General features: G+C 37.9%; 1 protein-coding gene across 3 annotated transcripts in view; it reads left to right on the top strand.

Moving 5' to 3' along the window:
- Positions 1-17,986, top strand: part of ABCA12 (ATP binding cassette subfamily A member 12) — a 281,717-nt gene that overhangs the window by 141,983 nt on the left and 121,748 nt on the right. The window lies entirely within an intron of this gene.

Raw genomic sequence — 17,986 nt, 5'->3', positions numbered from 1 at the left:
TGCACTTACATCCTTTTGTCTGAGACCTACACAACTGTGTAACACTCTTAAGGACAATTCCAATAGCCTAGAAACAAAAAATATCTAGCACCTTTTAAATATAGGTTTTGTGCTAGGAATTTCAAGATCCTCTATTTATTTCACAGTGGAACAAAACTCCATTCTGCATCTTTTATTCCTGAATACCCCTTTTCCCCTGTCTCGATTTCCTCCTCTTGCATTCTCTTGGGCTCTCCTAAAGACATGTGTAGTGTGTGTGTGTGTGTGTGCACGCGCACGTGTGTATAAGTACACATATATAAAACATAAAACATGTAATGTGTAATAAATATATATAATATACTTAAATGTATAATTTTAAATATTCTCTGTGATACATTCTGAAGTAAGTAGTGTATATCAGAGTATCCTAGTGTTTAAAAGTAATTCACCATGCTTTTGGGGGAAACAAAATGTAAATCCTCCCTTTTGTCAAAGAGAGACAATCAAGATTAATTTTAACTGGAGCTTTTGAATACAGATATGCGCAACATAAAATTTAACAGGGTAATTGATATCTTTGTTTTCTTGGCCAGAAATTGGCACCATAAAACAAATTGATGATAAACCAAATGATTCTCAACTTTGATCAACTAATTCTTAATTCTCAATCAACTAAAAGGGGAATGTCCTAGCAATAGTCAGGAAAAGATTAAAAATAATATAGTTCTGGGGGCATCTGGGTGGTTCAGTGGTTCAACGTCCAGCTCTTGATTTAGACTCAGGTCATGATCTCACGGTCATGAGATAGAGCCCCACATTGGGCTCCACGCTCAGCATGGAGCCTACTTGGGATTCTCTCTCTCCCTCTGCCCCTCCCTTAAATAAAATAAAATAAATAAAATAAAATAAAATAAAATAAAATAAAATAAAATAAAATAAAATAAAATAAAATAAAATAAAAATTAAAACTAATATCGTTCTGAAGGGAAAGGAAAAAGAGGCTTAACTTATACCTTCTTCAGAGGGTTACTTTGTACCTCTAGTAATGTCTGTGTGAAATCCTGGTTACTGCGGCAAGCGGGAAAATGGAGTATTGAGTGGAATATGGCACTTAAGATACAATCTTGACTTCCCAACAGAGAATCTCATTGGTCACAGGAAGGAATGGATGTTACTTATGGCCACTGACTAAGCTGCCATCAGTATATCATTCACTCCTGCCGTGTCTTTCTTTTCTAATCTATCAAGTATAAGTAAGTAATTTTTCTATTTTAAATCTAGGGCAGTTGTTTCTTAGGTTGATAAATATCTATTTTTAAAGCATTTTGAAATTTAATTAGGAATATGTTTTAGTTCTATGATAAAATCATTGTAAATTTCTGACTCTTTTAGCTGCATCTTAAGGAGAGAGTATCCCCTTTATATTTTAAAAGGAATTTAAAGAAATTGCACTTGAAGTTGTTAATAATAGACCTCATTTTCTTATATACAAGCAAGAAAAATGACATGGGACTGAAGACACAAAATAGGCATTCCAAATACAGGTAGGGTACTGTGAATTGCTAGATGTAACAGGAAAAAAATCAATTTGTGGGGTTGCTGTGAGAATTACAAATGGTATATGTCACATAAAGGAATACATATTAGGAGTACAATCAATTACAGTTGTCCATTTATCCATTTATCCTTTGGGACATCCAGCCCCAACCTGTATTTTGATATTAATCCTCTTGGTATGTCTAACTCTAATTTTTTTCCCCAACTGCCCATATTGTACCTGATTTCATCAGCCTTTTAAAATGTTGAAAGCCACTGGCCTGGGATTTAAAGTTTCTGGGATTTAAGTTTTCTAAACATTTTATTAAGTAACACAGTATAAGAGCTTTTCAGTGTTGCCACAAGGAATAATTAAAGAGTCTGGTGCTTGGGGGGAAATTGGTTCATGTCTAGTAGCAATCAAGTAAAAGCTGGCAACTCATTTTGTTGACTTGAATGATATAAAACAGAGGGACAATAATCAGGAAAAGATAAAATCGTATTGGAAGATTAATGGACTTTACCTTGACTTGTTCCTTTAAGTATAGTAAGAAATCAGTGACATTACATCAATTTTGATATTTGGAAATTGGAGACTAGCTTCAGTTGATATCTTCCATGTTTCATTTCTGTTATTTACCTATATTGTCCAGGACTGGCCCTGATGATTTGATGTTGAATAGCTGGTGAGACCCCCTCATTTACACTTTGTCTCAGAGCCAGGAAGAAAGTGTTGTGACTTTCAAGCTCTAATCCTTTACGTCATGCAGTTGCTGGTCTTTTTCTGAAAAGAAGCCCACAGTGTCTACAGAAGGATTTTCTCGTGTGTTACAGCACAGATTTCTACTTGTTTCACCATTTCCAGATATTGTGCTGGGACGAGGGGATGGTGTGAGGAATACAGTTTCAATGTCTATTATCTATGAAGATGAAGCACTTAGAGACTTTTTGCATCCTTCTGCTTTTCTCCACATCATTAGGCTAAGAGAGTAAAAGCATCTGCCTGCCTCAGACACAAAAGAGACTGCTACAAAGTCTACTAAATATGCATAAAAAGAGACAAGAAGGAAGAAAAAAATATATGTACTAAGCTACTCACCCACTTCATGTGCTGATTCTTATCCCAGTTTATTTTAATTATTGGATTTACAGGAAGGATTTCATTTCCTTGTTACCTCAGAGAAGTCTGTCTAATCGTGGAAGGACAATTCCAAACCAGGAAATGGGTGGTGGTGATGGGGGCTGTCTGGAAGTTACTGTGTCAGTTAGGTATAATTCTCAGGTACTAATGGCCCCAAAATAAAGATGGGGTGACCAGGGTTTGTTTTACTAACATGGTTAACTCACCTGTTTTCTCCCTCATTAGTCTAAGAGTGAGGATAGTTAGTGTTCTCTTGTCCACTAACGACATTTCCATGTTATGTCCATAAAGGTGTTCAGTGGCCATTAGTGGATTGATCGATGAGTAATGATGCTGCATCGCTAATGCAGATACACACGATGGAATAATATCTACCCAAGAAAGGGTAACAAAGAGCAAAATTGTCAGCAGGACTGCATAAAGTAAGACTTTTCAAATAAAGAGTTTATCTGAAGGCAACATTACTCACAACTCAAAATTTGAGTAACAAGAATTTTCTGATAGCATGCATGTGGTAAAATCAGAATTGTCTATTAGATCAGATTCTCTCAGAATCTTGCTCCATGATCTTGTGTTACTCTCCTCTACACAATGATGGAGCCCACTGACCCGAGTTTGGCCCTGAAAGGTGTGGCAGTCTGGGGGAATGAAGTGGCCCTACCTCCCTTGGTTATCATTTAGAAAAATCTGAAGAAACTACAGAGTGAAACTGACCCACTAGAAAAGCTGTATCATTTACCATTAATTGTGAGAATATGTTTAAAGAGCTGCCAGCTGGCTAATGGCTAACCTGTTTTTAAAATGTGAGAAGAGAGATCCTGGGAATTCACATTAGTTGTGAGCAAATTTTTCCTTTAGCAGGAAAAAAAAAAAAAAAACAAAAAAAAAACCTGCCCAGGCAGTTCATTCTTATGTCTTTTTAACCTGCTGAAACTCCTTGACATAATTAACTGGGTATTTGTAGTTAGATAAGCCAGTGATTGGCACTTTGTTGTGATCTTCCCACAAGGCTCTGAATGAAGGTTCCTTTAAATAAGTTGAGGCATAACTTACTGGTGGATAAAAGGTTAGATCCTGGATAGTTCCAAAAACAAGTTGGAATAAGCAAATATTTAAAGTGAGAGCGTGACAATCAGTTAGAACAGTGTGATGACTTTTAGAAGCCCAGAAACAATTTAAAAACGTATTTATTAACAATTCAGAAGCAGTGCAAATAAGTGGTACATATTTGCCAACAACAAGTTTGGAAGATTATGAGAAGCTCTTGAAGGACTTAATTAAGCTCAGTAATGGGGTAAACACAATAGCAGATGATGCTCAATGGAGAGGAGATGGAGGTAATGTATAATGAATAGTTTGGAGTCGTGCATTTAATGAGTTCTGAATTAGCCCTGCCTCTCAGGAAGAGAGACTCTCAGCTAGGATCTTAATAAATGGGCAAGGAGGACAATGGATTTTTTAAAAATCGATTAATGAGTTACAACGTTTACAAAAACTGAATGAATGGTGAGGCACCTGAGTGGCTCAGTTGGTTAGGTGTCCGACTCTCAATTTTGACTAAGGTCATGATCCCAGGGTCAGGGGATCGAGCCTCGTGTCAGGCTCCATGATGGAGCCTGCTTAGGATTCTCGCTCTTTCTCCCTCTGCCCCTCTCCCCTCTTGTGCTTTCTCTCTCTCTCTCTCTCTCTCTCTCTCTCAAATAAAAAAAAATTTTTTTTTAAGTGAATGGAATTTATCGATCCAGAGAGTATTGTTATAAAGCTATTCTTGGACTGGCTTGTAGGTTAGATTACATTATAATGAACTTTCTCTGATATTTCGGTAACTAAAACTTCCTAAAGTTTAATGTAATTCCAGTATAAAGACAGTTCTCAACTTATGAAGATTTGACTTAACGATTTTTCACCTTTACGATGGTGTGAAAGCAATATGCATTCAGTAGAAACCATACTTCGAATTTTGAATTTTGACCTTTTTCCCAGGCTAGCAATATGCCATAGGATCCTGTCTCATGGTGCTGGGCACCAGCAGCCTGCCACAGCTCCCCGTAAGCTGCGCAACACGAGGGTAAACAACCGATACACTTAACCATTCTGTATCCATACAACCGTTCTGGTTTTCACTTTCAGTACAGTATTCAATAAATTGCATGACATACTCAACAATTTATTTCAAAATAGGCCAAGCAATGATGTTTGCTGGCTAGCTGTATTCAATGCATTGTTGACTTACTATATTTTCAACTTAGGATGGGCTTGTAGGGATGTAGCCCCATCATAAGTAGAGGAAGATCTGTATTATCTTTAAAAAGAACAGTGTGTGCTATTTCAGACACATTGACAATCATAAAAACAGCACAAACATTCATGTATCCACTACCTAACTTTATCAAACCCTAACATTTTTTAGCCATATTTCTTTCAGAATTATTTTGTTTGTATAAAACAAATCAAACATTAAAGTAGCAGTGAGGCCCCTGTGTAAACCACTCAGATTGATTTCTCTTCTGCCTGCCTGCATCCATCCTTCCCTTCCTGAAGGACATCATTATCATTTATTTGGTGTATAACATTCCCATGCTTGTTTTTTAATTTTTACTATATATTTATCTACCTAACTACATTACATATATTATACTGCTGGTTTTAAAAAAAATTCTGTGATTTCAAAATTTGCTTAATGTTAATTTATTTACTTTTGAGAGAGAGAGTGAGCAGAGGAGGGACAGAGAGAGAGGGAGACACAGAATCCCAAGCAGGGATGACAGCACAGAGCCTGATGCGGGGCTTGAACTCATGAACCCTTAGATCATGACCTGAGCGGAAATGAAGAGTCAGATGCTTAAATGACTGAGCCACCCAGATGCCCCTTGGATTTTATTCAGTTTTGTTTCTGGTGTTAAATAAGTTGTGTTTATTACTCCGTGCAGCTAGGGAGAGTGCCCCCTGTGAGGAACTGTGGAGTGTCTCTGTAAGAGGGTGTTTGAAGGAGCCTATTATAGGAGTTGCACTTTGGGTAATAACTTGAGGTGGGACCTAGGAAATAGAGGTTTGTTCTGAAATGGGTGCTGTGAGGAAATCAGGGATAATTCTATGATTTTTTGCAGAACCATGCTTTTGATAATTTCTTTGCTATGTAGTTTATCAAGTGGTTCTTTATCTTCTTCTTTTACTTTTTATGTCTTCTAGTATAACTGACTTTTTTCCAGTTTTATTGAGATATAATTGACATATAACATGTTTCAGATATACAACATAATGATTTGACATGTGTATATATTGTGAAACAATCCCAGTAAGTTCAGCTAATATCCATTACTTAATATGGTTACCAATTTTTTTTCTCATGATGAGAACTTTTAAGATCCATTCACTTTGCACTTTTCAAATATAAAATACAGTATTGTTAACCATAGTCACCATGCTATATGTTAAGTGCCCAGGACTTATTTATCTTATAGCTGGAAATTTGCACCTTTGACCACAGGTTTTTAAACTTTATAGAAATAGTACCCCAACCTGGCATCCTTTTGCATCATGTTTTTTAGACTGACCACTATGTTATTGTTCAGCATGGCATTTTGTCAGTTTATCTCCACTGATTTATGCAGCTTCAGTGAGTTCATGGAGTATACATACTGTATGCATAGGTATATCACAATCTATTTATCCATGGTCTTTGGATGAGCACCTAGGTTATTTTTCAGTTATTTCCAATAGTACTGTGGTGATTGTTTTAAATATGTCTCTTTGTGCATGTGTGCACATGTCTTTGGGGCATATGCCTATAGCTATTCACATTTTAAACTTTGTTGAATATGGTCAAATACATTCCACAGCGACTTTACTAACTTATCTTTTCCCCGCTATGGGATGGCAATCCCCACTGCTGCATATCCTTTCCAACACTTGTTATTGTCAGACTTTTTAAACTTTTGCCAATCCAATAGGCAAATGGAATCTGGAGTTTTCTATTTGTATTTTTTTGAAATATTTCCCTTTTAGAAAAAAAAGAACATTTTTTTTTTCTTAGGAAAAAAAAAAAACAGAAAATACTAATGTTATATTTGCATTTTTTTTCTCTACAATTGAGGGAAATGCCCCTCGGGGATTTTTCTCTATTTTCTTTCCTTCTTTTGTTCTTTCTGTTTTCCTAATGAGTAGCTTTGATGAAAAGTGGTTCTATGTGGAGGGAGAGAGAAGGCCAGTAATATGTTCTGGTTACAGAGCAAGCCACAGATCACTTAAATTGTCTCTTTGTGATTGGCAGAGGTCTTGGTAAGAAAATGTTTGGTTTAGGAGAAAGTCAAGTCTGACAAGAAGATGAGGTTGCTACCTGTCAACAGCACTACTTGAAAGAAAAGGTTGTGACATACATTTTCCACTGGCAGGTTGTCACACGTATCATTTGTAAATAGACAGAATATGAATACCAAGGCGTAAATACTATATGAGCTATTGAGGAGTGATAGGATCCCAAACTAGACCCTTTTCTTCCCAAGCGAATAGACCATCTGTTGAATTAAAGACATTTATAAGCCCCTGTGTTTATAGGACTTTCTTTTTTTTTTCTGTACAATGATCCCAGCAATGTATTTCACTGGCTTTTATTTTTACTCTACAACACATATAATTCTCTGTGATAACTGAGTCAGATTTCCAAATGAAAAAAATAGTTGTTAGTAACATACCTTTATAGGGGTAATTACTGAAATTCTTTTCTCCATATCATTACTCTTAATGGGTTACTGAGATCACATTTTAATTTCCAAACATAATTTTCATCTTATGATAAGTGCTTAATACTTCAACCCGGCTAAATCTCCTTTTACAGGAGAGTCTTCTACTTGTAATAGTTGTGATGGATGGGCAGTCCAGATTTATGTTTCCTGCATAAGTGAGGAAATGACTCAAGGTAGAGGGTCGTGGTTGCATAATAAATCATTTGCAAAGCTAGGATTAGAAGGATGCTTTTTAACTCTTGCTCCTGCTGCCTGGTGCTTCACTCACTAGAGTAATTCCTATAATTTCTGCCAATATGTAGCTCCTGGAAACAACTCATAACTTAGCCCAGTTATCAAAAAGGCAAATATTTGGGAGACAAGTTAAAGAGGATGTTTTTCTGGCTAACTCCCAAACAACTTTGTAGAACACTGTATTGCTCAATATTTTGTATACCATCCCATGATCATGGTGCCCTGACTTGGCAGTGGACCCCTTTACAAGTGGTAAAAGGAGAACAACAACTCAGTTTCTCCCTACTCTTGCCTCCTAGGGAAAATGCCTTCAGGATAGGTCACACACTTCCCATTCAAGATGGGTCACTGGGATGGTGATCACTTTTATTGGTGCTCCTTTTCTGGGTGGGAGCAAATACACTAAGACCCACTGAAGCTCTTGGGGCCTGACAACCATGATTTTTCTCTATATAGGAAAAGCTGTGTTTCTCCCAATACATATATTTAGTTTTATTTTATTTTTGGACACTCTAAGTGATTGTTTCTGTAGTTCCTTAGGACACTCCGATTCAAATTTGCATCCAGCCTCTAATAACACACATACCTTTGGCACTTATTATTGTGCTGGCTTTATTCTTTCCTATACTTGTTTGCTCTCATTCTGATTTCTTCATTACCTTATGTTTTCCCATTATAGAGTGTGTACTTTCATAAGCTTCCCCAAATCCTTCTGGAATGAAATTCCCTTCCCCAAGCAATGTCTTAGACAAGTTTTGCTGAATGACTCCCACAGATAGCGTTGCACAATTGTAATGGACTTTCACAAATAAACACTAAGGTGCTTGCTGAATTACCATATTTAAGCCAAGTTAGTGAGGTGGGAGTTTACAAGTAAGTCCTAGAACATCAAGACTCAAAGCCAAGCTATTTCCTTATGTAAAAAGTTCCCTCCTGAGGAAAAAATAAATAAGTAAATTTCCAGTTCAAGATACCTTTTCAGTTGGGAATTTGTGAGAGCATGGGTGAAGGCACTGTTTCCCAAAGTGTGCCCTATGGAATGTTCATTCCCAGGAATCTTAAAAACAGGAAGAAAAAGAATGAAAAGTATTCTGTACTCACATTTGTGGAAATGTAGAATTAACCAAAGTTATTCAGGTTTCTTACTGCAAAACCTCTCAGAATCTTTAGTATGCAAATGTATTCTGGATTTCCCAGAATAGGAGATAGAGCTTAGTTTCCTAAACTCATTTGGCCCCAGAACCTGGTTTGTAGAAATGCTGATGCTCTCCCACCTCCTACACCCCCCCCAACCCCAGCATCATGTCAGAGACCATCATGATGGGAGAAGAATCAATTCTTCAGTTCATCCCCAAGTGCAGATTTTGTGAGTTAACTACCTAGATGTCTGAGTGATATCACTGTGGGTAATAATTAGTGAAACACTTCCCTGACAAATCAGAACAGATGTGGTGACACTGGAGGAAATGCCCCCACCCTTTACCAGGTGTTCACTGATATTGCTGGATCTGTGGAAGAGGGCAGTGTCTCAAGGGAGTCTGTGACCTATGGGGTGCAGGACAGTGGCTCTCACCCCACTGGCATCAAGTCTTCTTGATATTACCAATCAACCCAGCCATATCTATGTGGACCCAGCTTCATATCAGCCCTGCCCACAGACCGTAGGGTACTTTCCTGGTTGGCCATATCTAGGAAGTATTAGGAGACTGGGTTGTATAGGAAGACTGTTCTACAATGGAGCAAGGATCTAGGGTTCATCTTTCTTTTAACTTTAGATTTAGAAGGAAATAAAACAGTTGCCAAGATTCTGTTTGCAAGTGGCCATGGCAAGGAAGATTTTTAAAAATGCAATTGTGAATCTTTGTTACTGAAAGACAAGTCTCAGTTGGTTACTGTTAGTTCTGTTTAATAAGACAAATGGACCCAGCTCACTCAAGAAGAGCCACTGAACTCAACATTCCTTGCCATGTGAGAATATTTTTAATAATATTAGTGAGTATTTTTGAACTCTGATTCAATCCATGTGGGAATTTATTATCTAGCATGTATGTGTTACAGTTATGTTTCCTAGCCTTGAGTGGAATCATTTTGTTTACTGTTTAAATAAATCAAACCATGATCTTTGGAACCCATCACCCAACAGGGTCTCCTTAACCTTCAGAAAGGAAGGAGGCATGTTCTCTTCTAGAAACTAAGGAATGTGAGCTATGGAGCCCTTTGTTCTGGCCATCAGTTCAACTGTGTATGTTAGAATCAAATAGGTAACATCCAAAGAGATAGCAAGGTTCCAAGTCCAAAGTGCCACATCCCTTTTTCTTAAAAAATAGTGATAGTAATATGCCAAATATATAAAAACGGCAAGAATCTTTCTCACCTCCTATGGCACCTGCAGTGTCATAGCCCAGAGTCCCCAAATTATCTTCCTTGGAACACTTTTTGTACATTTCAAAACCTGTTGACTGTGGTAGTTAGAGACAACTCTGAGGAATGTGGGAAAGATCCCAGCACGTGGGACACCATCTCAAATGACCCAAAGTTTGTTCTTGTTCTCTGTGGCAACCTTTTGAGTATAAGAACTTCTTACCCACTGCTTTAAGGATTAAGGATCTTCCCTCAGCTCTCACTGCCAGAAACAGTCTACCTTTTTGCCAGTGGATTTGAACTTGGAAAAACACTTGTATGATGAAGTAAGACTTGCCTGGGGAGAATTAGAAAGAATGTATCATGGCACCACACCCAGTGAGCAGGCAGTAATTGAAGCACTGCTCCAGTCGATACAGGTACATATTATGAATTACTAGGGAGAGAAACACATTATGCAATACTCCTAACCATGCATTGGTTCAAGACACAGAGATGAGAGATCTGGTCACTGCACAGTAAATGAGACAAATGTCGCAACAGCAATCTGATGAGCAATAGTAACTCAGGATTCCACGCGGCCTTCCCTCTCCAGTGTTTTCCTATTGCCTTACACAAGCTTTATCTAATTAATCTTCCTTGTGCCCTGTGCGGTGGCAAGGCCCATTATCCTCCATTTGGTAGATGTGGAAATAGAGACATGGAGAGGTTAATTTACACCTGGTGATTTAATGAATCAAAATCAAAACCAGAAGTAGTACCTGTTTTTCAAATTCTCAATCTCCTCCCTCCAACATATACTGAAACTTAACTGAACAGAATGTTGCTTTCATTATCATCATATATCACGCAGTTTTGGGTCCATCTCTGCTACTTAGCTTTTCATGTGACCATAAGCAAATTGCTTGATCTCTCTGAGATTATCTGCAAAATGGGTATAACGCTTGCCCTGCTTATCCTCTGGGATTGCCATGGGGCTTATATAAAATGATTGTTTAATTTTTCCAAAAAACATGAAGTTATTTTTCTTACCAATGTTTTACTATTTATTTTCAAATATATGCCATTTTTATACATAATATTTCTGGCAATTTAGGGAGAAAATGACTCCATATAGGCATTTTTACATAATAAAAATGTGATGACCTTTGAAAACAGATACTCTCTCTGTTTTTTTCTGTCTCTCTTTCTCCCTCTCTTCCCTCTCTCTGTCTCTCTCTCTCTCGTGCGCACACACACACACACACACACACAACCTGGAGATAATATATTTTTTTTTCTTTTTTTTTTTTAATTTTTTTTTTAACATTTATTTATTTTTGAGACAGAGAGAGACAGAGCATGAACAGGGGAGGGGCAGAGAGAGAGAGGGAGACACAGAATCCAAAGCAGGCTCCAGGCTCTGCACAGAGCCTGACGCGGGGCTCGAACTCACGGACCATGAGATCATGACCTGAGCCGAAGTCGGACGCTCAACTGACTGAGCCACCCAGGCGCCCCGATAATATATTTTTTTAATTATTTTTTTTAAGTTTATTTATTTATTTTTGAGAAGGGACAGAGCGAGTGAGCAGGGTGGGGTGCAGAGAGAGAATCCCAAGCAGGCACTGCACTGTCAGCACAAAACCCAATGTGGGGCTTGAACCCACAAACTCTGAGATCATGACCTGAGGTGAAACCAAGAGTTGGACACTTAACTGACTGAGCCACCCAGGCGTCCCTGGAGATACATTTTTAAAACATTTAAGTAATATCTCTTATTTAAAAAGATAGAAGAATGAACTATACTTGGCACCTTACTCAGGGCCAGACACACAGTGTCTGTTCAGTAAATTTACACTGAATAAATGATGGATGGATTCTTTTTATGAATAATAATTTCAGTGGTTGATATTATAGATGCCAATGTGTAATAGCTAGATTTGCAAAGAAACTGAGATCTAAAGAGCTTATAACAATACATGTTACTGGTTTTATCAATATTTATCCATTTTATAAGGGATATAATGCAATATTATCCATTGTACTTTCTATTAATTGAACTTATTGTATCCATTGTTTATCCATTGAACTCATAATATGGGATAAAATTTGAAATTTTGCCCTTAAATAATAAAGATAAATGTATATTATGTTAAAGTCCTCAATCATGCAGTTTTCCCGTGACCTTCAGGAATTCACTCATTCTTTCATTTATTCATTCATTCATATAGTTAATAATTGCTTGCACCATGTCAAGCTTTGTGCTATAACTATGTAAGGATTTTTCTTTCTTTCAAGTAGCTTATTCTTTATCTAGTCTCTCAAAAAGTGCAATTTTATTGAGCTAGTGACTCTACCTGAAGATTCAAAGTCATATAAGTATTTAATCCTAGGCTAAGGTCTCTCTGGGCCACAAAGATTTAAAAAAAAAAAAAAAAAAAAGCCCTATTCAGAGAGACTAGAATCAGGAAGAGCCAGTGTATTTGAGTTTACCTGATGATGGTTGAGGGAACAAGACATCTCCCCTCAGGGAACAGCTCTTGCCCCAAATGGAAAATGCATAAAGAACAAGGACAGTGCTATGCATTCTTGACTTAATGTCATAAAATAATTTAAAAAGCCAGGTTTATGTCATTTATAATTTTAATTGTGTCTTTTAAAATGCTACTGAGAACAAATTGCTGAAAAACTACAGGAAGAATAAAAAGGTTTACTTTAATTATTACAAACATACTTCTGAGATTCCTTTCCTTTCCCATGTTTTCTTTATTCTTACCTGGTTATTTGATTGCTTATAGGTGTTGTATCTAGATACACTTGTCTCATTTGGTATTCTTATCATGATGAGAATTTCTGTTGTGGTGTTTCTTGAGGAGACTTATCATTTAATTGGTCAAAAAGCCTAATAAGTATTCTGCTAATGTGACCCTGTATGTAAAAAGTTAAGAAAAATAGAACACCCCAAATGAATAACTTCATATTTTAAAAAGTCAGAATTTCCTTCCAAGATTCATCATTCATCTCTTTACGGGGGGTAAAGACCAAATTCCTTTCACCTGGAAACACAAAATACCATCTAGGTTGGGTTCTGACCTGCTTGAGGAAAACACAAAGAAGCACAGTGGAAGTTCTCCAATATCTACCATTATTATAATATTTACAAATGTCACCAAGGTAGCCTACAGAATGCTTCCTAAGCCTAATGATGTCAAATGGAAGTGGCTTCATTATTGAAAAGACTGTGACATTTCTTTCTTAACTAATACAATAAATAGAAAACAGCACTTCTGTGGATAGAGCCAACAAGCGGTGTGGTCCTGAATTTATAATGGAAGTGGGTGAAAACCCTTCTGTGGAGGTAAAAAAAAAAGGGTGGGGGAGAGAAGTAAGGGAAGATATTGAGGGAAATGGGCATTCTTGGCTGTACCAGTCAGTAAAGAGATACAGCAGTAGGTGAAGGGAGTAGCTGGAGAAAAAGAGAGAAGAGTTGGAAATTGAGTCCAAAGAGGGGGTGGTCAGTGGGAAGGAAAGAACAAAAGATTAAGAAATGGTGGAAAGGGGATATTGAGGGATATTAAGTAAATTAGATGAGATGAAGGAAGAGAAAAAGAAGGATGGGGAAGATGTGAAAATAAGAAGTGAGCAAGGCAGGAGAGGGAGAAGGACAAGTGTAAGCTGTCCTCCCCCAGGGGTCAGCAAACTAGAGCCTGGGGGCCAAATCCAGTCTGTTGCCTCTTTTTTTTTTTTTTTAAATAAGTAAAACTTTATTGGAATACAATCAGGCTCATTAATGTACACACTGTCTATGGCTGCTTCTAGTCTACAATGACAAGAGTTTAGTAATTGTGATGGAGACAGTTATGTCTTACAGCTAAAAATATTCACTATCTGACCCTTCTGGAAAAGTTTGTAGCCTATACTGTTGGCAAATTGTAGTGTTGTGCATCAGAATTACCTAGAGGGCATGTTAAAAGAAGGATCGCTGAACCTTATCTCCAGAGTTTCTGATTAAGTAGATCTAAGGTGAGATCTCAAGTTTTTATTTCTAGTAAGTTTCCAGGTGATGCTGATGCTGTTGGTCCAGGAACTGCACTTTGAGAACCACTGCTCGAATCGTTACCTTATATCACACTAATGTTGTTCTGAATAAGGAATTTTGTGAAGAAAGGAAGGGAAAACCAAACTTGATCCCCTTTTTAGATAAACATAGATGTATGGGTTGATATCACAATTTTTTAAAATTCTTTTAGTTTTTATTTTTTATTAAAAAATTTTTTAATGTTTATTTATTTTTTTTTTTCAACGTTTATTTATTTTTGGGACAGAGAGAGACAGAGCATGAACGGGGGAGGGGCAGAGAGAGAGGGAGACACAGAATCGGAAACAGGCTCCAGGCTCTGAGCCATCAGCCCAGAGCCCGACGCGGGGCTCGAACTCACGGACCGCGAGATCGTGACCTGGCTGAAGTCGGACGCTTAACCGACTGCGCCACCCAGGCGCCCCTGTTTATTTATTTTTAAGAGAGAGAGGGAGAGTGAGCAGGGGAGGGGCAGAGAGAGAGGGAGATTCCGAAGCAGGCTCTAGACTCTGAGCTGTCAGCACACTCAAACCGGTGAACTGCAAGATCATGACCTGAGCCAAAGTCGGATGCTTAATTGACTGAGCCACCCAGGAGCCCCTCTTTTTTTTTTTTTTTTTTTCTTAAGTGGATCTTGAACTGGATCTTTTTATAATGCCAGTTTTATTCTTAAAACAACAAAAACTGAATCTGATTTAGTTAAAACTTAGCTATTTGGTCGTTTGTTCCTAAAAATGTTTTGTAGTTTGGTCGATTCAACTCCCTGAAATAACATTGGGATCTGTCAATATTATTATCGGACTGTGTTGATAATGTTGACTGCACCCATTTTATGAGAATAACCTCTCCCCACCTCACTGCCTCTGCATGGAGCCCCTGAGAAACGAAACTATAAGTGAATTGAGATCTTGTTGACCACTCACCAACCTCACTCCTAGACTATGCCGGAGTCTTCTGGCTCCAATTTCTCCATGGAATTGCAAGTTCATTGATAGGTTTTCTCCTGGAGATAGTCATAAATGTTGTCCTAAGTGTGAGACCTTTGGGGCTCATGATACCAAGGAATTTATCCTGCCTAAGCCCTCCATCCTCAAACCCTTAGATCTGTTTTACTTACTTACTTACTTATTTATTTATTGACTTACAAGTGGTGCTGTGGTTTGCATAGTTATAACCTTCCTCTACTTGTGTCCTTAAATCTATACCCTGGCTGTGAATGTGAGTAGCCAGTTATTAGCCCTAATTTTTCATGCTCCGTGTTTGCTGCACAAAAGTTCTGTGAGGGATAGAGAAACGTTTCTCTTTTTCCCGCATCCTGGCATTTACAGATATAAAGAGAAACATAATTTTGGAACCTGAAGGTGCCAGAGACACCTTCAGAATAGAATTGAGTTCAATTTAGAATTAGCAGCTCTTTAAAACGTGTGCTGGTTCATTCCACCTTTGCTCTGTGTGGTTACCTCCTTGCACACACGTAACCGAAATGGTCAGGAGACAGGAAAAAAATCCATTTTTACCCACAAGAAAAATACTCAATTTTAATTATATTTAATTCTGACTTGTTAGTTTTAGAGGATCTCCAGATTATGTGAGACGTTGATGTGTATGAGAAACTATATAATGGATGTCAAAGAAGGATAAATGACATAATGTATGTCACATGCCTACCTTATTATGGTGAATAAGTGGATGCTTAAATAAATAAATTGCTGCAACAGACCCTTCCTTATCTTAATGAGGGTATGGTTCCGAGTTAAAAGGTAATGGCAAAATAAATAATACAGGCAGTCCATTCTGTGCATGGCACTGTGTTAACTAAAATGTGTATACACTTAAACCAATTCCTGATTTGCATGAACCCATTATAACAGGTTAAATATGTTATCAAAAAGTCTGTGTGAAGCATGATCAAACTGCACTTTGGACACGTGGGGGCCTTTAAGAAGTTTTTAAAGAACCTCTGGGATGAATTTTTCTATAAAGTACATCTAGGGGCGCCTGGGTGGCGCAGTCGGTTAAGCGTCCGACTTCAGCCAGGTCACGATCTCGCGGTCCGTGAGTTCGAGCCCCGTGTCGGGCTCTGGGCTGATGGCTCAGAGCCTGGAGCCTGTTTCCGATTCTGTGTCTCCCTCTCTCTCTGCCCCTCCCCCGTTCATGCTCTGTCTCTCTGTCCCCCAAAAAATAAATAAACGTTGGAAAAAAAAATTTAAAAGTATATCTATAGTAATCACAGTGAGGAATGTTGTGGGTTTAAATGCTTCCAAATTCCTCTAATATTTGAAGGTTATGATCAATGCCAGAGAAACTAAAACTGGACGTCATGTGCCACCTCTTTTCAGATCTTCTTCCCATGATGTCCTTTCCTATTTTTTCCTTCTCTTCCTGTTGTGATCTGGCTTCTCACCAACTGTTGTTTCCAGCACTGTCCAGCTCAGCCACACCATCACCTTGATAAATGGCATACAGCGAAGCAGTCATCTGCTCCTGTTGCCCTGCCATCTGCTTTCCATTCAAAGGATCCACTGCACGTGTTTGAGATCAGATAGGAATAAAACCATTTGCAGACCCACACTCGGAGAGAGTGGCTGCCGTTGGGATCTGTGTAACAGGGTCGATCGCTGTTAATGGTGAAGTTTCACTGCAGCTTTTCCAGGGTCTTGCTCTACGTGTCCACTGTGGTAGAATTTTGATGTAGAGGGGTGATGTGAAAAGTTAACAGGCAGTTTGACTGCTACTCTCTAGCTCATTCAGGGAATTGTGCTACATTGAAAGCATTGAAGGTTCACTCCAGATTCCCTTGGGTTTAATGTTAGGAGAGACACAGGTCTTTCCGGTGTCAGAAAGAGATGCTGCTTAGAAGGTAGTGGTGAATACTTTGGTAGATTTAAGTTCTCTCCAATTTCTTCTGAATTTCCAAAACTTTAATTCATACCAGTGTTATTTCATGGATTAGTTTCCTACGGCTGCTGTAAAGAATCACCACAAACTTAATGGCTTAAACACACCACCAATTTATTTGAGGTGGGGTTGGGAGATTGGCAAAATAGGAGAAGGGGATTAAGAGGTGCTAACTTCCAGTTATAGAATATATAAGTCATGGGGATGTAAAGTGCAGTATAGGGAATATAGTCAATGATACAACAACTTTGTGTGGTGACAGATGCTAACTAGACTTACCATGGTGATCATTTCATAGCGTATATGAATGTTTAATCACCACGTTGTATACCTGAACCTAATGTAATACTGTATGTCAACGATACTTCAGTTTTAAAAAACCTCCACCAACTTATTATTTTATTGTTCTGGAGATCAGAAGTCTAAAATTTAGTCTTAGTGGGTTAAAAATTAAGGTGTTGGCAGGGCTTCATTCCTTCTGGGGGCTCTAGGAGACTTTGTGTCTTTGCCTTATCTAGCATCTAGAGGTCACCTGCTTTCCCTGGCTTTTGTTTTTTTCTTCATCTTCAAAGTCAACAGAGCAACATCTTCCAGTCTCTCTTCTTTTTTTTCCCTCTTTACTTCTGGCCAACTTTCATATGACCCATTCCCTTTTATTTCCAATTTTCTGTATGTAGAGCTGTATTAAGTTACTTAGATCAAATTTCTATTTATTATTCTCTCTGCTAATATATTGATGCATACTTAGCCCAGTTGCTCGTACTATTTTTTGTAGCCTTTCCTCTTTCTTTTTATGTTTAATGAAAACATACTTGTACTGACACCCTTTTTGATGGATTCATGAGGAAGTTAAGGTTTTGCTTTTTAGTCTTCAGTTTGGAATTACTCTTATAGTTTTGAAACTTGCTTTTTTTGGTAATTCATTGTCTCCATATTCCCCCCAAAAGAGCAACCTAGTGTTTTGATATTAGACCTAATTGCAGAAAGATCTGTGGTTTGCAGTTTGCCTATTTCTTGACATGTGTATGCTAT

Source organism: Leopardus geoffroyi, chromosome C1 (assembly GCF_018350155.1).
Source record: "Leopardus geoffroyi isolate Oge1 chromosome C1, O.geoffroyi_Oge1_pat1.0, whole genome shotgun sequence".
Taxonomy (NCBI): domain Eukaryota; kingdom Metazoa; phylum Chordata; class Mammalia; order Carnivora; family Felidae; genus Leopardus; species Leopardus geoffroyi.
Note: the sequence above shows the minus strand (reverse complement) of the source record. Positions and strands in the feature narration are given on the sequence as shown.